Here is a 23,041-nt window from a genome sequence, read left to right on the forward strand (position 1 = left end):
ATAAGGCTCAAGAGTAATGGATAATGGATTCCAGTAGTAATCAACGAGGTAAACTAGAGAAAATGCGCAAAGCGGATAGGCTTCCTTCGTTATTGGCTTAGAATTCACTTTTGGAAAGCACTAGAGCTAGAAAATGACAAATGACTCCTCCAAATCTCTGCAGTTTGGGCTTCAAGATCATTGATAATTTTGACCCGATAATGTTGCCATGTGGAGGGGTGCTAGAATATGTATACACATCAAGGCCATACTGGCCTCTTCATCGGTCCCTAACATATAAAAATTTCTGAGGGCACCCCCAACTTTCATACATAACTCTCTCACATAACTCTCTCACATTCACATTTCAATTTGCATTTGTGAATTCAGTTTCACAATGAAGTGCTAGTTACCTTACTGCCCGGAAATGTTGCTCTTCGCAATGATGAGCCTTAAAGTGAAGAACAGCAGCCTTTGTAGAAGTAAATCATTATTGAAATACTCAGGAAAACAAATGTTGGAGTCTTGGGAATCTCATTGTCCAATATTGCAGTTGAATCACTAGTTACGCCCCTGCAGTATGCTCGGATAACCTGACACCAACATATAGTGCGCCAGAAAGTGTTCTCCTCAGTCCCGTTCTTCGTACAAGTAGCTGTTTCAACTAGATGCATTTTCGTTAACATGCTTCTATTATAAAAGGCCCCGTGTAGTGTTTGAATTGTACAAAACACAGTCTTGTATTTATTGCCAGTTCCTGTTGGTGCATTAATGTCACTCCCCAGCTTTTGTTCTCCAGGATACCCAAGTTCTTATTGGGAATGTTGTTAAGGTTCTGCAAATCAATGGGACCTCCCCGCAAGGCAGTGGAGAGTGTGGCGCAGCAGCCAGAGTGGCTGCCTCCGGAACAGGAGCTCACAGTTCAATTGCCAGTAGCAGCTCAGCATCATGTGACTCTGGGCAATAGCTCCCTTAATCTCCCCAATGGCCCACCAGTGCCTGGTTACCCTTAGGGCGGTGATAAGTTCACGCTTTACAAATGGGGAATTGAATTTCATTGAAATTAGTCAGCCGTATTAGCTATACCCTGGTTTCCTTTTCTACAAGTCACTAGGGCACAACATAGCTCTGTAAATCTGAATAGCTGGGACTGCAGAAGCATGCACTCCTCTTGCAGATGGGTGAATGTTTTAAGCTTAGTCATCCTCCATACTGTCCAATACCGTAAATAATCCTGAGGTCCGGTTCCACCCGATGCTCACCACCACAAGCCCACATATGTACATATTATATCTATTCATCCATCTCTAAAGATGGATTACCTACCGGCGGTCACCAGTAGACAGTTATAGTTAGAACTCACATACTCATGCAAGCACTAACAGACCCATTTAACAGACCTTCACAGGCACTCTCAGGCCCAGTCACATACCCATGCAGGCACTGATGCACAAGTTACTTACTTGTGTGATGATATATCTGTAAGAGACATTAGTTAGTGATAGATTCCTTACCTTAGAATATCCCCAGGCTTCAGACTGGATCCGGAAAGTTTTCGTCAGCAGTGCCCTTGCGCATCGGTAGGTGTCGTTGTGCAGTTTCACGTACGTCGCTGGCGTAGTAGTCGCCGAGATGACGTCGTCGGAGCTACTTACACGCGCCCGCGCGTGCTGACGTCAGTTCTGTTAACAACTTTTCCGCACCAGGAACGCAGAGCCATGCCAGAGACCGACTACTGGTGCAATAGAACTAGGGTCCTGAAAGGGATTACCTGAACCCTAGATAACAGTTCGTAGAACAAGGAGGATGGGCGGGCGGTAAGGAATCTATCACTAACTAATGTCTCTTACAGATATATCGTTACACAAGTAAGTAACCTGCGCATCTGAAAGAGACACATTTGTGATAGATTCCTTACCTTAGAATACATACCCAAGCAATACCAACCCCGGTGGTGGGTCTGTGAAGTGAGATTACACCAGAAAGTCACGGAGAACCGAACGGCCAAAGAAGCCGTCTCTCCGGACCTGACAGTTAAGGCAATAATGCTTAGTGAAAGTATGCAACAAAACCCAAGTGGCTGCTTAACAGAGGTCTTGCAGGGGGGCACTGTGTCCCGATGCTGCAGTGGCTGCCGTCGCCCTGGTAGAATGGGCGCACAGCACAACCGGAGGTTCATTTTTAGCCAGAGAGTAACAGGCTTTAATGCACAAGACAACCCACCAGGAGTTAGTTCGTTTGTGCACAGCCCAGCCTTTCTTGGCGCCCACGTAGCCAACAAAGAGCTGGTCATCCACCCGGAACTGTTGTGTGCGGTTGAGATAGAACAAAAGCAAACATTTTGGGTCCAGACGGTGGAGCCTCTCCTCTTCTCTTCTCTTGAAGGGTGCGGAGGCGGAAAGAAAGTGGGTAGATTGACAGTTTGCCCGAGATGAAAGGCAGAGACCACTTTTGGTAGAAATTAGGGACGCGGTCGAAGCACAACCTTGTCCGGATGAATCACCAGGAAAGGAGGTTTACAGGAATGAGCCTGGAGCTCACTCACCCACCGAGCCGAGGTGATAGCCACCAGGAAGACAATTTTCAAAGTCAATAACCGCAAAGGACAGAAAGGTAGCCTTTGATAGTGCCCCGAGCAGAGCCCTGCTGGGCCAAAGAGAGAAGTGAAGGAATAATAGGACTTCAGAAAGAGGATCCGCAGCTTTCGCTGTGCACCATGCCACAAATTTTTTCCATCGACCAGCGTATACCTCTTTAGTGGAGGGACGCCTGGATGCCAGAATCACATTACAGACTTCAGGAGGCAAGTAAAATGGAATCAGCTGTCGCTGCTCAATCTCCACGCAAGGAGGTGGAGGCTGGACAGGTTCGGGTGGAGGACCGTCCCCTGCTGCTGCGACAGGAGATCCTCCTGAAGAGGCAGCAGGATCGGGGGATCCACGCTCATACTGAGTAGCTCGGGATACCAAACTCTTCGAGCCCAGTCCGGTGCCACAAGAATCACTAGGGCCCGATCTTCTTCTGCCCAGAGTGCTGAAGTGGTATAGGTGGAAAGGTGTACAATAGACCGCATCTGTACTCGCGACGAAAAGCATCTCGGAGCGAGTGCGGCCTTGGAAACTCCAACGTGCAGAACTGCTGACATTGTGCGTTCTTTTCGGTGGCGAATAGATCTAACCAAGGTTCTCCCCACTGCTGAAAGAGACCTTGTGCCACTTCTGAGTGCAGACACCATTTGTGATCCAACATGCACCTGCGGCTGAGTTTGTCCGCCCTGGCGTTCAGGGTACCCGCCAGGTGTTGAACCATCAAGGAAATCCCTTGACGTTCCAGCCACGTCCAGAAACGTAGAGCCTCCTGACATAGGGTCCACAACCCCACCCCGCCTGCTCGTTACAGTGCCACATGGTGGTGGTGTTGTCTGTGAACACCTGCACTACTCTCCCCTTGACAGAGGGAAGGAATGCTTTCAGTGCAAGTAGGATTGCCATGAGCTCCAAAAGGTTGATATGGAGCTTGGACTCCGCTGGAGACCAGAGGCCTCTTATTTTCGCCTCTCCCATGTGGCCACCCCAACCCAGGAGGGAACCGTCCATCACTACTGTGTGCTCCGGTTGGGGGAGGGAGAGGGATCTGCTGCTGACCCAACGCTGGTCCGTGAGCCACCACTGCAAGTCCTGTGCGGCGCCCTCAGAGATCTGGACGTAGTCGTAGAGATTTCCCAGATGCTACGTCCATTGGAACTTCAGGTCCCACTACAGAGCCCGCATATGCCATCTGGCATGATAGATCAGCAGGATGCAGGAGGCCATGAGGCCCAGCAGCCTTAGGGTCTTCCTGACCGAAACCCAGGACCAGGGCCGAAAGATCAGAATCATAGCCCGAATGTCCCGGACTCGCTGTTCAGGAGTATAAACCCGAAACTGCGCCGTATCCAGAACCGCTCCGATGAAGAGGAGCTTCTGAGAGGGAATCGGGTGCGACTTCGGCACGTTGATGGAAAACCCCAGCAAATGCAGGAGGTCGGCCGTAGTCTGGAGGTGGGAGACGACTGCCTGGGGCGAGCCCGCCTTCAACAGCAAGTCGTTGAGATAGGTGAAGACTGAAACCCCTGATCTGCACAGATGAGCTGCGACCACCGCCATCACTTTCGTGAACACCCGAGGGGTGCTGGCAAGGCCGAAAGGGAGCACGGTGAATGGAAAGTGCTCGTGGCCCACCGTGAACTGTAGGTAGCGCCGGTGGGCTGGAAGGATGGGGATATGAAAATAAGCGTTCTGCAAGCCCAATGCTACCAGCCAGTCTTGTGGGTCTAGGGCAGACAAGACATGAGCAAGCATGAGCATCTTGAACTTCTCCTTCCGGAGAACGCAATTGATGTTCCGGAGGTCTAAGATAGGACGCAGACCTTTGTTTGTCTTTGGAACCAAAAAGTAGTGGGAGTAACAACCTCGACCTACTTCTGGCGTCGGAATGCGCTTGAGGGCCCCTTTGGCCAAGAGGGCTGCAAATTCCTGCTGGAGAAGTGCCTAGTGATCCCCCGACATGCGGTGGTACTGAGGTGGCATGGCTGGAGGGGTAGACTCGAAGGGGAGAGAGTAGCCCTTTCGGACTATTTGCAGAACCGACCTGTCCGAAGTGATGGTGCGCCAGTGGGGAAGGTGAAGGCGAATCCTGCCGGCCACTGGCGTCTGGTGGGTCTGAAACACCTGACTAGGAAGGTTTTGCGGGGGCGGTGGTGGCCTCGGGGAACCACCACGGCGTGCCCCACGACCGCGGCTGCGCAGGCCTGCAGGTCTAAAAGGAACGTGTTTGGGCCTCAAAAAGGATGAAAAGTGGTCCCCAAAGAGGTGCGCGTGGTGGCAAAACCCAAGGACTGGGCCGTAGACCGAGAGTCCTTAAAGCGTTCCAGGGTGCTATCCGCCTGGTCACCAAACAATCGTGTGCCATCAAATGGCATGTCCAACAAAGCGTTCTGTACATGCCCGGGTAAGCCAGTCGTTCTGAGCCAAGCGTAACTGCGGAGCGCCACCGTTGAGGAAAGTGCCCTGCCGAGTGAATCGGCCGTGTCAAGTCCACAACGGATAGTAAATTTAGCAGCATCTCACCCCTCGCTAACGGCCTGGGAGAGCACTGCCCGAGCTTTTACAGGGCACTGAGGCAGCACCTGTGCCACAGTGTCCCACACAGAATGTGAAAAGCAGCCCAACAGGCAAGCAGTATTCACTGCCCGCAACCCAGAACTTGCAGAAGTGAAAATCTTTTTCCCAAACTGCTACAGTTTCTTAGATTCCTTATCTGGAGGGGCAGAAGGAATTGCGCTTGGCGAGGCAGAGGCCTGGACAACCAGACTCTGAGGCACTGGGGTTGTGTGAGAAAGCTGGGATCGCCCGGCGCCGGGCGATGGTGGCGCGCCACACCCTTATCCCTAGGAGACCCTGTGTTGGGTTTGTTCCAGGTGCTCAACACGACGTGAGTACCTGCGTCGCTGAAGGGTAGCAGCGGCCCCGCGGAGGATGACTCTGGTTGCAACACCTCAGCCAGGAGATTAGTCTTGACAGGTACAGTGGGGAGCTAGAGGTTAATAGCATCAGCCGCCCACGCAACACCACAGAAAAAGTCCCAACCTCCTACGTAGCCACGGAAGAGGGGGACAGCGTACCAGGGTGTGGAGAGAAATCCAGATCCTCTGGACCTTCCATATCACCCTCCCAGTCCAGCTGATCCTCGCATTGAGCTGCGAAAGGGTCTTCAGACCCCTCCCAGTACTCTCCTTCGTCCACCGGTTGTTGAAGAGGCCGGTAAGGATGAGGTGACCGGGGAAAAGGGATAAACTCCCCACCAAGAAATGGAATGGGGGGTAGTGTGCCAATCCCGGTCCGGCGCCGTCCGGACCCGTATCCAGCGCTGAGACCGGAGGTGGCAGGAGTCTGCGGCGCCCCCGGGTATCGTGCCGGCATAGCCGGGGCCAAAGGCGGTGGCACGGGGGCAGAACCACCCAACGGGTCTACGGGGCCCTTAGATGCTCCGGAGGGACCCGAGGGGGGTCAAACAAATGGCTCATGGCCGGCACAAAAGCCTGTATCTTGTCCGAAGTCACGTGCGGGCCCGGAAAGGGCGGGCAGGCTGCAGGCAACAACAGAAGCACCATCGGAGCCGCAGGGGAGTGACCGCCCGCCCCTCCACCGCGACCGGTGAGGGGCAGACCAAGAGCGACGTCGCTTCTTTGACTTTTTTGGCGCCATGACTTACCTGTCCCAGATTCCGACGAGCGATGCGGTCGGCTCCGCGACCAGTCCCTCGACTTCCCATGGGAGCGGGACCTCGATCGGCGCGGAACAGATTGCCGGACCTCCAACAACTTTCGGGAAAGCTCCCGCAAAGCTTTCGGTGCCATGGCACGACAATCGGGGCACGCCTCGGGGTCATGGGTGTGCCCCAAGCAGAAGAGACACGTCGTGCGGGTCCGCCACCGACATGTTCAGACAGCAGGTCCTACAGGACTTAAACCCGGGCATCCCTACTGCACCAGGAGTCGATCACTCGACAAAACAAGAGAAACAAAGTTACGTAATAACTTCTGAAGAAAACTTTCCGGATCCAGTCTGACGCCTGGGAATATTCTAAGGTAAGCAATCTATCACTAACGTGTCTTTGAGATAGACCCATTCACAGACCATATAGCCACTCACAGACCCACACAAAAACTCTCAGAGCCACTCACAGACTCACACACCCACCCAGGCATTCACTCACTCAGTGACATATACACACACAGGACTCGCACACCCACTCAGACACCCACTCAGACACCCATTCAGAGACCCACTCAGAGACCCACACAGACACACACACACACCCACTCACCCAATCAGACCCACAGTCATTCACACACCCACTCACAGACCGACAGTCATATACTCAGTCACAGACCCACAAAGAAACACACACCCACGCACAGACCCATAGAGCCACTCACACACCCATGCAGCCACTCAAACAGCGACTCATATACCCATATTACCACTCAGCCCTTGACGCACCCAGTCACACACACACACACACACACACACACCTATCTAGTCTGACACTCCTACTCACACACCTACACAGTCAAACCTGTATTCACTCACCCAGTCACACACACTCAAACTCATTCCGCAGCCCATTCCGCCACTCATCACACATCCAGTTAGAGACCTATACGGCCTCTTATACACTCACTCACACCTCTTCTGACAGACTTATAAGTTGCACTTCCACACTCTTTTAGAAACCCATGTAGACAGTTAGCCGCTTACTGTATTAAATGTGGTGTTGTTTTACATAAATGGTTTTGATTGAGGAAAACCAGTTGGTAATATGTGCTAAATGTGTGCTTTTGGTTTAGGATCAGCAATGCTCAAAACACTAAAGTATGACCCACAATCCGCACTATGACCATTTTGAAGGGAAGGAGGAATAGCACAGAGGAGAAGGCTGCAGTAGAGTGAAGCAGGTTATAAGATAAAAAAGAGCTCAAATGGAGGGCAGCAAGTAGAAAATAAAAGAACATATTTGATTGGATAAGGTGCATAGAACTAAAATTAGTGGTTTGGTGAAAAAAGTAACATCTGTGTATGGGGGGGAAGAACAAAAACGATTGCTCTGTGAAATTCAAAAAGAGAGGTTTGGAAACATTGGTAATTAGGGGGTGTTTGGTTTGTAATTGAGTAGTTTTTACAAAGTAAAACAAAAATGCAAACTAATAGTAGATTGTTAAATACTTCTAGTCTTGCGTATGGATCGGCAGGTCCAAAGCAGCATTACACTGCAGTGCCGCGCTGAACTTTGCAATGGATCTACAAATTTACAGAAAGACAACAAAATTGGGCTTCTTTCCAGGAAACATGGAAAACGTTAAAAAAAAAAATACTGGTCATTTAGAAGTGGTTAATAAAAATAAAAGAAAGGGAGCCTGTGATTTGTTAACTACAGGAGTATAAGTAAGCACATGGTGAAGGGCAGCCATTTTAGCTGCTTTTGCACCGAGAGTCGAGGATGTTTGCCATAGCTCCGACTAGAGATTTCCATAGAAAACAGATGTTAAGAGAAATAGAAATTAAAGTTGGAGAACACCCAAATACTTTTACAGGGATGGTAATTAGGTTGAAGTATAAAAAAGTATATTTAGATAAAACATTGTGAGTGTATGTAAGATGAAATAAAATGTGAAGCTTCTAGACACTATACTAGAAGGTAAAACAGAAGGGAGCTCAGATGAGAACATTAGCTAAAAAGAGAATGAGTAGGAAAGGAGAACGAGGAATTGGTTTACAGAAATTATAGTAATTTTATAAAACCAGTATGAATGAATGTGTTTGCAATAAAATGTGGTTGTTTGCTTAAAGTAAGTATTTATTAGTATGCAATTTTCACCCACGCACACTGTCAGGAAGACACTTGCATACCCAGTTACAGTCCCATAAAAGCACTTATGTACCTACTCATATAGCCAGACACACACACATAAACCATTAACAGACCCATTTACTCCCTATCCATACACTTATCTAATTATTTACAAACTCATACAGACACTGGCATACCTACTCACACACCTGTATATGCATTCATGTACCCAGTACTCAGTCAGTTACACATGCACTTACATTCTTATACACCCAGCCACCCACCCATACTGCTACTCACAAACCAATTTACAAAACACAACAGAGGCACTTACACATACATGCACACACCAACGCAGCACTTATCTGATAGTAATGAAGCTAGTTGCACAGTTACATACCTCAACATTTACTAATACAGCCAGTATGCAATCCAGACACTTACATACACATTTACAGACCCATAGAGTTACTAAGAGAGCCAGTCATATACCGACATAGTTACCTGCACATCCAGTGACACACCCACAGAGGATCTGATAGGGTCACTCAGATATGTAGTCAAGTACTGACACGACTAGTCACCCATCCAGTTACGTAGCCCTTTAAACAGGTCTCAGGAGTGGTACTAAAGAACCTGTGCATGCAGTTTTACTGCCATGTTTACTTTCTATTTAATACCCCTTGCCAAGCCTTAAGCTCCCCATCTTGTACCTATAACTCGCCCCTAAGGTAGGCCGTGGGTAGGCCATAGGGCAAAATGCTATGTGCTTAAAAGGTGGGACGTACTTTGAAGTTTCAGTGAGTTACATGCGCACTTAGAGACTCGTATGCCTAGTTATGCATCTAGTGTCCCACCCATACTGTGACTCACTCACCTATGTAAAAAAGAATTCACTTACACACCCACAAAGCACTTATGTATCCAGCAGTAACAGAACCAGTTGCACACAGTTACATACCCCAACACTCACTAAGACTGCCATTAAGCAATCCATATAGTCACAATAGAGTTACAACGAGAGCCAGTCATGCATATGCGGATATAGTTACTTACATATCCAATGCACACCTAAAGGGACTGCTACACTCATTCAGGTATGTACTCAAGAACAGACACTCCTAGTCACCCATTTAGACAGGTAGCCCTTTAAACAAGTCTTGGGCCTACTACTGCAGTGACAGTGTGTACAGAATTAATGCCAGGCCGACTTGGCATGTAAAACTCCTTGGCAATGATCAAAGTCTCCTTTTTTGCACATAAGTCACCCCTAAGTACGCAATGGGCAGGGTGCGGTGTAGTTAAAAGGTAGACATGTACTTTTAAGTTTCAGTCATGTACACATGCACTTAAAGACCCATATGCACAGTTATTTAGGAAGTTGCCCACCTATACAGCCACTAACATACCTATTTAGAAAACTGTACAGCCACTGTCACATCCAATCAGAAAATGACAGAATAACTTGCACATCCACTCACACAGTACTAATGTTTCCACTACTAATAGAGCCACTTGCACACACAGTTACACAGCCTAACACTGACTAACATAGCCAGTTACTAATCTCTACATCCACTTATATGGTCATTTAGACACCCATATAGTCACTGAGACACCCAGTTCACCTTAGATATCTGAGCAGTTTACAACTGTAAGATAGAGGTAAAGTGTATGTTCTTCTTACCTTAACATTGTTTCATTGACGTATCCACCATTGGTATATTTAATTGATCTGTAAGACCCTAGTAGACTGCACTACGTATGCCCAGGGCCGGTAAATGAAATGCTAGTAGTGGGTTTGCAGCACTAATTGAGTCGTCCATACAAGTAGCCCTTTAAACCTAACTAAAGCCTACCACTGCTGAGCCGGTGTGTGCACTTTACTGCCACTTCGACTTGGTATTTAATACCCATTGCCAAATGTTTAAACTATCCTTTTTAGGTTGAGCCTGGGCAGCGCATTCGCTACAAGGCATGCTGTATTTAAGTATAGACTTGAAGCCCTGCCCACTCTCCGCCCATTTTTGTCATTGGCTTGTGTCATTGTCTTTCCTAAATGCTTGCTTCTGATTTATTAATAGGCTTGTTAGTCCCTCCTTAGTACCGTCTTGTCTTCAATTGTAACCTCCCATGAGGACTGGCCCTTCTAATTCGTTTGTTGCACGGTACATCTTATATAGTCTGAAAGCACTATTTTCTTTAATAAGTTTCACCTACTGCAGGCATGACATGCTTCCTGCAACTTTCAGTGCACCATGTGCTCCTTCACTTTCCAAGCAGCGTGGGACAATGTGCCCCAGCTGCTTCTTTGAAATGCAATAGGTCTCGCATTTACAAGCGTTTGTGCTACTGGCATTGTCATCTACAATGCCTTTTTTATGCATTATCAAAACAGATGAATAAAAGACAGTCTTTTACAATGCCAATAGCTTAAACTCTTGCAAATGCAACACCTATTGCATTGCAAATGCTTTTTTTTTTTTTACACATAAGCCAACCCTAAGGTACGCCCTAAGTAGCCCAATTACGATAAGCACTTTTAAGTCACAGACAGACAGACACACACACACACACACACACACACACACACACACACACACACACACACTCTTATGTATTCACTACTAATAGAGCCACTTGTACACACAGTTACACACCCAAACACAATCAGTTACAAATCCATAAAGTCACTTACATACCCATTTGAAGGCCCATACAGTCGCTACGTAACCCAGTCACAAACTGAGACACCCAGTTCGCCTACGGAATGTGAGCAGTTTACCACTGCTAGATAGTGGTAAAGTATATGTTCTTCTAATGTAAACATGGCTTGAGTGACTTCATGACAATAAGGACATGTAATTTATCTGCGAGTCTCCAGTAGAGTGTACTATGTGTGCCCAGGGCCTACATTTAAATACTAGTAGTGGTCCTGCAGCACTAACAGTTTCATTTTTTTTTTCCACAAAGAAAATAAACAAGACTTTAAAAGGGATATTGGAAGGCAACTGGGAAGAAGCAACTGACCAGTCTGTGAAAAACATGAAGGCTCAACGGGCGGGAAAAAATAATTAACAACGGTGAGTCTTCACTGTATCTAATTATGCAGCTACGGACGACCTCTTTAGAGCCACGGGCATCTGGAACAGTTATGTCAGAAAGTGACAATGATTCTCCCAAGGCTACTGCAGATAATGATTGTTCTTCGGCTGCAGCAGCCTTCTTCCACATTGTCGGATGGTACATACATTGACGGATTGGTTTGATGTACTTCCACATGGAAGTTGTCTCATGGGAACACTTCTTCCCAGTTTGTCTCGCTAATTGCTTGCTGCAAACATTGCACTAGACAAACTTGGTACTAACCCATTTCTCTCCCGAAGGAATACTGAAATGTTTCTAAACATTACTCTCCTTTTTTGGAGGTTCTATCTCTTCTCGCTTATTTATTACAGCATCAGTGTATCCTTGCTTGTCTAAAGACATACCTGCATCTATCTGAAGTACTTGTGCACAAAAGTGTATTTATAAATAGTTAAATACGTTATGTTTGCTTGTTTATTGTTTGGTTCAAATTGTATAATGTTACCATCTCAGATAACATATTACAGTAAGCTGGTACTGTTATTTTCTGAACATTTGAAGGTTCCCCCAGGAATAATGCAGATGGTGAGTGTGGTTCTCCTCCACTTGCATTCTCACACACCATGCGATTTCCTTCACCAGGTTTCCACATGGAACTTGTTCCATGAGAATCCTTTTCACCAGTGTCTCTTGATAATTGCTTGCTGCTGATGTTACACATCACAATGTTGGGAAATGCACAACTCTGCCTTCAAGTTCTCCTGGTGTCTTGAATTTGATAACTTTAATGTTAGAGTTTGATTCTCTTAAAACGTCATGCAAGTCATCTCATGGATATTCTGCACAACTAAGGGTTAGAAACCAAGTTGGCGTTCTTAAATTTCACAACATGCACTTGATCTCACCATGAAGATGATACCGGTACTCACTGGTCCCACGTTGGCATTTCATAGAATCTGACAAATTTGTAGAGGTAATGTGAATAGACAGCAGTACTGCAAGTACATGGGTGGGGGCCTAGTGTAAGTTCAAGTTTGGGTGTGTTACTGTATTTGTGAATAGTTAAATAAGGTATGTTATGTTTAATTGCTAACTGATTGCTTTAAATTGTATTGCAATGTGTTAATGACATGAATTTGTTAAGTTATAAAAATGCATTTTACTAATTTAAATTATATGGTCATAAACACACCCATACAGTACCTCATACATGAACTCACACCTATGTAGCCATTCATGCAGGTACTTCTACAACTACCCACTCAAAATCCCATGTAGTCAATCATACACCCATTTAAACATGCAAGCACTTACTTATATACAGTGTGTCGTTTTTTTCTTTTTTTCTACAATCTTTTCAATTGTGATTCTTTCAACAGCACATCATTTATGGTGTGCGAGTATAGAACCTGAGAACAGTAAAAAAGGGAAAATGCACCCACAGAAGTAATTTTTACAGGGACAAGAATGTGCCATTTTGCACAGTGAGTAACATGTCACTCAAACCTTTGCAGGCAGCTGGTATTGTAATGAGCGCAGCTGATGATGGTTCTCCACAGGGTGCTGTAGAAGTGGACTGTCTTGCTGCACCTGGTTTCTATCACATCATCCGGTTGTAGACCCTTTCATGAATTGTTTTGAAGTGCTTCCACGTGGAACTTGTCCCACGTGAATACTTCTTGTTTGTGCCCCTGGATAACGGTTGGTCTCAAATATTACACTGCACATATTTAGCTGTAACCTTCTTTTGCCCTGAAGGTATTACAAAAAGCTTCCAGACAACAATTTGCTTTGTGCTTGCTGGTTTACAGATATACCTGTATGTATGTGGAGTAGTTGTCCACAAAAGTGTATTTGTAAATGGTTAAATAAGTTGTGTCATGTTTGTTTATTGTTTGATTTAAATTATATTATAATGTGTTAATAAAATGTATTTTTAAAGTTCTAAACTTGTATATCAGTTAGTGAGACAATACTCTTTATTTCGGCCACATGTATAAAAGAGGCATACAAATAAAGACATTAAAAGTACAATGTGAATGTATACAACGTACAAAAGCAACAGAAATGGCCAACAATCATCATATAAACAGATTAAAATGAGTTAACAGCAATCAATAAAACATTACCCATCATTATGTATATACAAAAGTGATGAAGGTTTTAAAATCAATGCTTCTTTTTGAATGCCAAATAGTAAATCCATCAACTTGATACAAGGCAAAATGCTCTCAGCAAGCTAGTAGATTAAGGTTAAAAGGATAATTGGAATATCGGCCCCCACACCACTGCCACAAGTGAGGTTCTCCTAGTGGCCTTACAGAGCGATCATCCTTTCAAGCAGCCAGTAGCAAAACATGTTTTCTCCTTGTTTGCCACATAGCAAATAAATACCTGGGGACTGCAAATACATTTGGGGAGAGGAGTTGGCCTAACGGCTCGGGCGGTTGACCTGGAATCTGGGGAACTGGGTTTGAGTCTCGGCAAGGACGCCGAACATCCTGTGATTCTGAGCAAATCACTTAATCTCCCCGTGCCTAACAAAAATGAATGTGTCCTCATGTAATGCAACTGGTGCTATGGAATTATCCACTTGGCCCTGGCCCTACTACACTCAAAACTAAAAAACAGGATGTAAGCCACTGTTTCAGCATCATGGCCACAAGATACGAAGACTATCTCAGCCAATCTATCTGAACTCACCCATTTCAATGTGTTTGACCAAATTAGAAGTGACCTATGTCTAAATTGAACATACAGCTTCCTTGTCAGATTTGGTTCTACTTCATCTAAGAACTGCTCAGTTTTGAAGTGTCATGTACCCTTAAAAAGGAGTCATTCAAAGGACTCAGGGGCCAGGCGTGACATGAGTATACCAGATTTAAGGTCCTGAAAAGCCTCTTAAGGTCCAACTTGCTGGTAAGTAAACCAGCCTCCACAGGATCTTCCCTGAGTTGAACTAACTCCATGCTTAAAGAGCATCTAGAACTATTTAATCCGGGAAAGGTTGCCAGCCACTGGAGGACTAAATATCTCTTTAGACCCCAAAGGTAGTGAAGCAATTCAGGAGTAGCCCAGAGCTTTCTCCAGTACATTAGCGGTCTAACAGCAATTCTTTCTGAAATTGGCCTGAGCCCGAAATCTAACATTTACGGGTCTAGGAGAGTGCTAACCGGAAGGCTCAACACTTGCCTCAGATACCTATTCTCAACTATTTCTAGGGGTTTTGTGGCCTTATGGCTCCAGAGCGCAGCAATGTTAAGAGTGGCGCCCAATGCTTGATAGGTGCATATCTGCACCAGGGAGTGACTGTTTTGACAAGCATTTGCAATGCAACAGGGCTTGCATTTACACGAGTTTGGGCAATTGGCATTGTTAATGACAATGCCTTTTATTTATGTTTTAAAAACCAAAACATAAATAAAAAGGCATTATCATTTAAATTAAAAGCGAGACCTATTGCATTGCAAAGGCTTGTTTCAGATTTCATTACCTTAAAATCTGTTCTATCGAGCCCTTGAGTTTCCAAGTTCAATTTGCGAGCAGTCTATCAATTACAGCTTTTGTTTTTTGTAAAACAGGATTTGTAATGCTATTTATAACATCATAAGACAGGCCTCCAAGTCTCAGAATGCCAAAAAGCCTGGACTGGAAGAGCTGCTCATGCATGGATATGGGAAACCTGAGACCTCTGCTTTATGTAAGCCTTGTTAACTAATATGATCGGCCCTTCCGTCTGCAAATGGAGCAGAAAAAGCAACGGTCTAATTTGAGCATGCTTTTACCATTTGTTTCTTGATGCCTTTGATACACGTGTTTCTAGTTGCAATACTATGTCACATGATGAATATTGTGTTACAATTGCCCCATCAGTCAGCTTCTGAATTGTAAATATCTTTGCGTGGCTGCAAACATGAAGGCTGAACAAAGGTGCTTGATGTATGAGCATACGCTGAGCCTGTCTCACAGGTCTGACTCTTTCACAATTCTGGGTTTTCATCCAACAGCTCTATGCATGGCACGACCTGCAGTGACACACTGGCAATAGATAAATGAAAACTACAAGCCCCAGAATGCTTACTGCGGCAAGCTGAAATACGCTCTCATATTATGGGTCCACTAGATACCTACATATCGAACTTAAGTGTCAGAAAAGTAATAATATAGATAGTCTGTGCATGGTGGTATGTTTATCTTGGTGCATGGTGGTATGTTTATCTTGGTACAATGTTAGTATTTTGCAAACGTTCACTTCTTTCCTCGTGGAGCTCATGGGAATCACACAACCTTTGTGCACAGAAGATCTGCGATAAATCATCCCATCAAACTTGCTTCTCCATTTATTGTATGAATGTATTGACATTTGCATAGTGCACATGCAAATAAGCCGTCTCTCCGCACTTGGCTGTCCAGGCAGTAATGCATGGAAAACGTGTGCAGCGAGGCTCACGTGGCTGCCTGACAAATGTCCTGCAGAGGGACTCCCTGTCCCAAGGCAGTAGTAGCCGCTGTGGCCAGAGTGGAATGGGCCCTCAGCCCCACAGGAGGATCCTTCTTAGCCAAGGAATAACAGGCCTTAATGCACAAAACGACCCATGAGAGATGGTCTGCTTGTGCACTGCCCGCCCCTTCTTAGCGCCCACGTAGCCAACGAAGAGTTGGTCGTCCACCCGGAACTGTTTTGTGTGGTCCAGATAGAAGGAGAGCGCACGTTTTGGGTCCAGACGGTGGAGCCTCTCTTCCTCTTTTGAAGGGTGAGGAGGCGGAAAGAAGGTGGGCGATGTGAAAGGCAGTAACCACCTTAGGAAGAAAGGAAGGACGAGTCCTTAGAACAACCTTGTCCGGATGGACAGAGAGGAAAGGAGGTTTAGAAGAAAAAGCCTGGAGCTCACTCACTCTTCTGGCAGAGGTGATGGCAACCAGGAAAGCAGTCTTGAGAGTCAGAAGACGAAGAGGACAGTTATGAAGTGGCTCAAAAGGAGCGCACATCAGATAGGTTAACACCAGATTCAAGTCCCACTGAGGCATTACAAAGGGGACAGGAGGAAACATGTGAGTAATGCCTTTTAAGAACCCATTTACAACAGGGGACTTGAAAAGAGAAGGCTGATCAGGAAGCCGTAAGAAGGCGGAAACAGCAGAAAGATAACCCTTGATGGTACCCAGAGCAGAGCCCTGCTGGGCCAGGGAAAGAAGAAAGAGGAGAACCTCAGAAAGAGGGGCGGAAAGGGGATCCACAGCCTTTGATGTGCACCATGCCACAAATTTGTTCCACCTGCAGGCGTATACTGTTTTAATGGAGGGACGCCTGGCTGCCAGAATGACATCACAGACTTCAGGAGGCAAGTCAAATGGCATCAACTGCCACCGCTCAATCTCCACGCATGGAGGTGGAGACTGGACAGGTTCGGGTGGAGGACCGTCCCCTGCTGCTGCAACAGAAGGTCCTCCTCAAGAGGCAGTTGAATCGGGGGATCGATTGACAGACTGAGTAGCTCGGGATACCAGTATCTTCGTGCCCAATCCGGAGCCACAAGGATGACTTGGGCCCAGTCGCGCCTGATCTTCTTCAGCACTCTGGACAGAAGTGGTATAGGCGGAAAGGCGTATAACAGACCATAACTCCACTCTCGACGAAAAGCGTCTCCGAGCGAGTGCCGCCTTGAAAATTCCAACGCGCAGAACTGATGACATTGCGCGTTCTCTTTGGTGGCGAATAGATCTAACCAAGGCTCTCCCCATTGCCAAAAGTGCCCTTGCGCCATGTCCGAGTTCAGAGGCCATATGTGATTCAGCATCCAACGGCGGCTGAGTTCGTTCGCCCTGGCGTTTAGAGAACCCGCCAGGTGTTGAACCACCAGGGTGAAGCCTTGATGTTCCAGCCATGTCCAGAGGCGCAGAGCCTCCTGACAAAGGGTCCACGACCCCACCCCGCCCTGCTTGTTGCAGTACCACATGGCGGTGGTGTTGTCCGTGAACAACTGCACTACACTTCCCTGGACAGAGGGAAGGAATGCCTTCAGTGCAAGCCGGATCGCCCGCAGCTCCAATAGGTTGATATGGAGCCGGCACTCCGCCGGAGACCAGAGGCCTCTGATCTCCGCCTCTCCCATGTGGCCCCCCCAGCCAAGGAGGGATGCATCAGTCACCACTACGTGCTCCGTTTGGGGTAGGGAGAGGGATCTGCCGCTGACCCAATCGCGGTCCGTGAGCCACCACTGCAACTGCCTTGCAGTGCCCTACGAGATCAGGATGTGGTCGGACAGGTCGCCCTAATGTTGAGCCCACTGGAACTTCAGGTCCCACTGCAGAGCCCGCATCCGCCACCTGGCATGATGTACCAGCAGGATGCAGGAGGCCGTCAGACCCAGCAGCCGTAGGACCACCCTGACCGAAACTCGGGATAAAGGCTGAAAGATCGGAATCAGTGCCTGAATATCCCGAACCCGCTGATCGGGAGGATAGACCCGAAACAGCGCCGAGTCCAGAACCGCTCCAATGAAGAGGAGCTTTTGGGAGTGACTCAGATGTGACTTCGGTACGTTGATGGAGAACTCCAGCGAATGCTGGAGGTCGGCCGTAGTCTGGAGGTCGGAGACGACTGTTCGGGGCGAGCCCGCCTTCAACAACCAGTCGTATAGATAGGGGGAAGACTGGAACCCCTAATCTGCGCAGATAAGCTGCGACCACCGCCATCACTTCCGTGAACACCCGAGGGGCACTGGCAAGGCCGAAGGGGAGCACGGTAAATTGAAAGTGCTCTTGGCCCACTGTGAATCACAGGTAACGCCGGTGGGCCGGCAGGACGGGGATGTGAAAATATGCGTCCTGCAAGTCCAACGCTACCATCCAGTCTCCAGGGTCTAGGGCAGCCAGAACCTGAGCTAAAGTGAGCACCTTGAACTTCTCCTTCCGGAGGAAGGCGTTGACGCTCCTGAGGTCCAAGATAGGACGTAGGCCCCCTTTACCCTTCTTGGGAACCAGAAAGTAGTGGGAGTAACAACCCCGTCCTACTTCTGGCCCAGGAATGCGCTTGAGGGGCCCCCTTGGCCAAGAGGGACGCAACTTCCTCCTGCAGAAGTAACAAGTGATCCCCCGATATGCGGTGGCATGGCTGGAGGGGTCGCCTCGAAGGGGAGGGAGTAGCCCCTTCGGACGATTTGCAGCACCCACCTGTCCGATGTGATGGTACGCCAGTGGAGCAGGTGATGGCGAACTACCTCCCACTGGCGTGAAATGGGCCTGAAAGGTCAGCCTAGGAAGGCTTTGAGGCAGATGCTGCGGGAGCAGATGTGGGCTGACCAGCTCTGTCCCCCTGCTCCGCCACGGCGGAATACATGTCCGCGACCGCGTTGAGGCCGGTTCTGCGGCCTGTGGCCAGACGTATGTGCGGGGGCGCCCCTTCCTTGGCCACGAAAGGGGCGAAAAGTGGAAGCTTGCGGGTGCAGGCCGAGAGGCCCAAGGACTTGGACGTAGCCCTGGAGTCCTTAAAGCGCTCCAATTCACTATCAGCTTTGTCGCCAAAAAGGCGATGGCCATCAAAGGGCATATCCACGAGTGTGCTCTGGACATACCCCGAAAAATCAGCCAGGCGTGATGACGAATCGCCACAGTCATCGCAATCGCTCTACCTAGCGAGTCCGTGGTGTCAAGCCCACACCGTATGGAGTACCGCGCCGCATCTCGCCCCCTCAGCAAGAGCCTGGGTGAGCCGTGTTCGGGCCTCCTCCGGACACTGAGGCAGCACGTCCGCCACCGTATCCCACAGGGAGTGGGTATAACGGTCCAAAAGGCACTCGGTATTGATGGACCGCAACCCCAAACTGAGGGAGGAAAACAGTTTCTTCCCAAACTGCTCCAACCTTTTGGATTCCCGATCCGGAAGGAGCGGACGGGAAGGCAGTCTGGGATGTAGAGGCCTGGATAACCAGACTTTCAGGGGTGGGGTGAACTGACAGAAAGCTAGGGTCACCAGGAGCAGGGCGGTTGCGCCGGGCCATGTTCCGGTCCACAGGAGTGACTGTGGAGGGCTTGGACCAAGTGCTCATCAGAACGTCAGTGAGGGCCTCATTGAACTGCAGTAGAGGCTCCGAAGAGCTTACTGGCGGTTGAAGCACCTCAGCGAGGAGGTTAGTCCTCATGGCCGCTGCAGGGAGCTCCAGATGAGGGGCCTCGGAAGCCCTGCGCAGCACCACAGAATAAGTTGCACCTTCCTCAGCCCAGTCCTGATTTAACTGGCACTGCTGGGCCTCTCCTTCATCCGTCTCCTGGTATACAGGTATAAAGGACGGAGCCGGGTGGTAGATGAAACGCTCATCCATCTGCGCCGTTCCGACCCGGGGCTAAAACTGGGGACGGCGTCGTCCGAAGACGAAGCCAGAGACGGCACCATAGGGGTCGGCGCCGACGGAGTGGTCGTGAGGTCAAATCGGCATCGACCGGGATCCAGGCCTGGATCCCACGGGGACCTGCGGCGTCGGGACCTTAGTCGAACACGCCGCCAGAGCCATAGCCGCTGGCTCGCTAGGCCTCCCAAGGGGACCCGCGGGACCCGAAAGCACGCCGACAGGCCGCGACGGCAGAGCGAGACTCCTCATGGCCATGAGGAAATCTCGAACCTCGTCCGGTGCCACGTTAGGCCCAGGGACCGGAGGGTATGGGGCCGGACGCGACTCCTGCGGCTCCGACGGAGCCACGCGGGTGGTGCCACCCGAACCTCAGCCGAGTCGCGCAACCAGCGAGGTGAGACAGAAGAGCGGTGTCGCTTCTTCGACTTCTTCTTACTGTGCCTCGACTTACGTGAATGCGAGGACTTCGAACCCGACGAGCTGTGATGACTTCGGTCCCTCGACCTCCTCCTAGCCTTCGAGGTCAATGCCCGGCAGTCGGGGCACGACTTGCCATCATGGTCGGCCCCAAGGCAGTAGAGACACTGACGGTGGGGGTCGGATACCGACATCAGGCGGTAACGGGCGTCATACGGCTTAAACCCAGGCATCCCTACCGGCACCAGGAGTCGAAGTCGACTTGAAGAATAGACCAAAGAAGTTAGTAAAAAAATGACTAAAGGGTATGCTCTTCCCGGATCTGCACTTACTGGCGCGGAAAAAAAGAAGAACTGAAGTCAGCGCGCGAGGGTGGTGTGTAAGTACTCCGACGACGTCATCCCGGTGATCACGACGCCGACGACGGACGCGGAGCCGCAGACGACGCCTAGCGACGCGCAAGGGTATTGCTGCCGAAAAATCTTTCCGGATCCAGCCTGACGCCTGGGGATATTCTAAGGTAAGAAATCTAACTAACGTGTTTCTTTCAGATTTCCCCATTATCTTATACTTTTTTTTGTACACTTGAAGCCATAGTGAAATAAAGTGCTTTGCACAGAATCACACAATGTCAGTCAACTGCGGAAGTTTGGATTAGGGTGCATGGTGGCAGGCAGTGAACTTGGATGCCAGCAGTGCAGCCCACTTTTTTTTGTGTAATTTAAGACGGGCTCTGCCAAATTCTAACTGAGGACGTCCTGTGAACCAGGAAGGGGTCTATACTTAAATTGTGACACTGAGCCTACAAACCGTCTGCACCAGCTCTCCCTCCACCCCTCACCTCTCTCCACCCTCCACACACCTACGGGCAGTCTGAAAGACAGTGGTGTACCAAAACTCTAAGGGACTCGCCATATACAATCACCCTAGCAGTCGCACATGCAGGCATAGGGATACTTAATAGGGGTTGATATGACAAAGCTGGCAACCTGCGAATGACCTTCTTTCAGCTTACTCCCAGACCAGATGGATATTAATGTGGGCTTTAGACCAGCCCCAGTATAGTAAACACCAAAGTATGTAATGTTAGCTGGTGTCCGTATGGCGTGCAGCTTCTGCTGGTGTGACATTATGGTGTTGTTGCTTTTTCCGTGTGCAAGCGGGTACACACGTGTGTGATTCAAACAGTGTTTTGCTGGAAGCTTTCCTATGTAGCAATGCGCAAAGTTTACCTCCAAGTTAGATGGATGCCGGAGCTCTTTGTTTGGCAACACAACTCAGATGGATGTGAAAAACATGCGGAAAACATTTTGAACATCCAGTGATTCTTGGCAAAACACTTAATATTCCCGGGTCTTAAAAAAAAATGAACGTATCCTTGTAATGTACCTGGTGCTCGTGTAAAACGTTCCAATAGCATCAGGTCTGGGGTGGAATGGGGAAGAAAGGTGAAAAACACGACAGAATGCCCCTTGGTTCGGCCCCCTTCCCAGTATAAAGGACACGCAGGGATGTGGTGCGGGGTCTTTGGGATGAAAAGTGGATACAATTATATTTGGTGATAGGGTGCGGATGCACCCAAGGCTTAGCCCGGGTACCACCTTGCGGACCAACAGCAGCGCGCATAGAGGACTGCATGCGGTTTGCGGTTTATTTCTTCTGTTACCGGTAAACACCCCGTGTTTCCCAGCACTCTGCAGACATATGACGTGCATCTAACCAAACGCCCCCGTCATTAATAAAACTATGAACTTTCCAGCTAGTGTCTCTTGGAAAAATCTCCATTTCTCATATAAATGTGATGTGGGTTTGTGTGTCGCGCCTGGGCTGCACGGGAGCAGTTGGAGCGCTAGATTCAGGAGTACTTTACTAAACAAGAGAAATGAACACAAAATATGTGTTTGAATGTCTGAGGTTTCGTAGGCAGGACCAGCAGGGGTGTTTGCAAATACAGCCGGCTAAGCGAGGTGCTGAAGGACTGTGGCGGGGACAAGTGAAGTGAAACGATAGCTGTTTTAAAATGGATTTGTGCAATCCAGTCAGAAATGTGAGCAAAGTTTAAAAGTCTCTGAGTGGAGAAATCAGGAGCGGGAAGAAGGAAGCGGGTGGGGAAGTCCGCCGAGCGGATGAATTGTTCTGCTTGCTTGTTTTCAGAGGGGGATCTTATTAAAAGGGAGGAATTTGTGGGGCAGCCTTTGGTGAGATCTTATCGCGTCCACCTACGCTCGTGTGCCCTCCTCGCAGCGGGAGGATGTATGTGGTGGTGTGTATGTGAGGGAGAGATGGCTGGCATCAGTTTTAAGGACTCCAAGAATAAAGGCTGCCCAGGCAGGGGCTAATGGCATCAGAGAAGTGGCCAGAATACCCTACTGCTGGAGCGGCCGTGTCTCTGCGTAAACATGGGGCAGGGGCAGCCTCGCTCGGCCTCATTACGGGTGCAGAGGGTTTAAACCAGGCGTGGTGGAAGAGTGCACCCCATTATTTTCGTGGCTTGCTCTGGCTGGTGGGGGCAGAGGGGTGGAGGGTGAGGGGAGGGCAGGGATTCCAAGCCCTCCATCCTGTCCGCTAGACTTACTGTCTATGTCTGAAGACATGCTGCTGCTCACAGCGAGAAACAACAAGCAGCGCACAACCCCGAGATCTCCTGCCTACCCCGAGCATAATGTGGTTTACAACATCAGACAAGACAAACAATGTATCCAATTATATCAGTTGCATGGAAGGGTCGTAGAAAGCCCCTTTCCTCCAATCATGGCACCCAAGGTTTTCCTGCAGCATAACCGCAGGGTCCATGAAAACTGTAAAACATCCGGTACTAA

At 48.6% G+C, this 23,041-nt stretch overlaps 1 protein-coding gene across 1 annotated transcript in view; it reads right to left on the bottom strand.

Annotated features, from left to right (window-relative positions):
• The window catches only part of ZDHHC17 (zDHHC palmitoyltransferase 17), a 505,513-nt gene that overhangs the window by 228,367 nt on the left and 254,105 nt on the right, over positions 1–23,041 (bottom strand). The window lies entirely within an intron of this gene.

This window comes from Triturus cristatus, chromosome 4_1 (genome assembly GCF_964204655.1).
Source record: "Triturus cristatus chromosome 4_1, aTriCri1.1, whole genome shotgun sequence".
Lineage (NCBI taxonomy): Eukaryota > Metazoa > Chordata > Amphibia > Caudata > Salamandridae > Triturus > Triturus cristatus.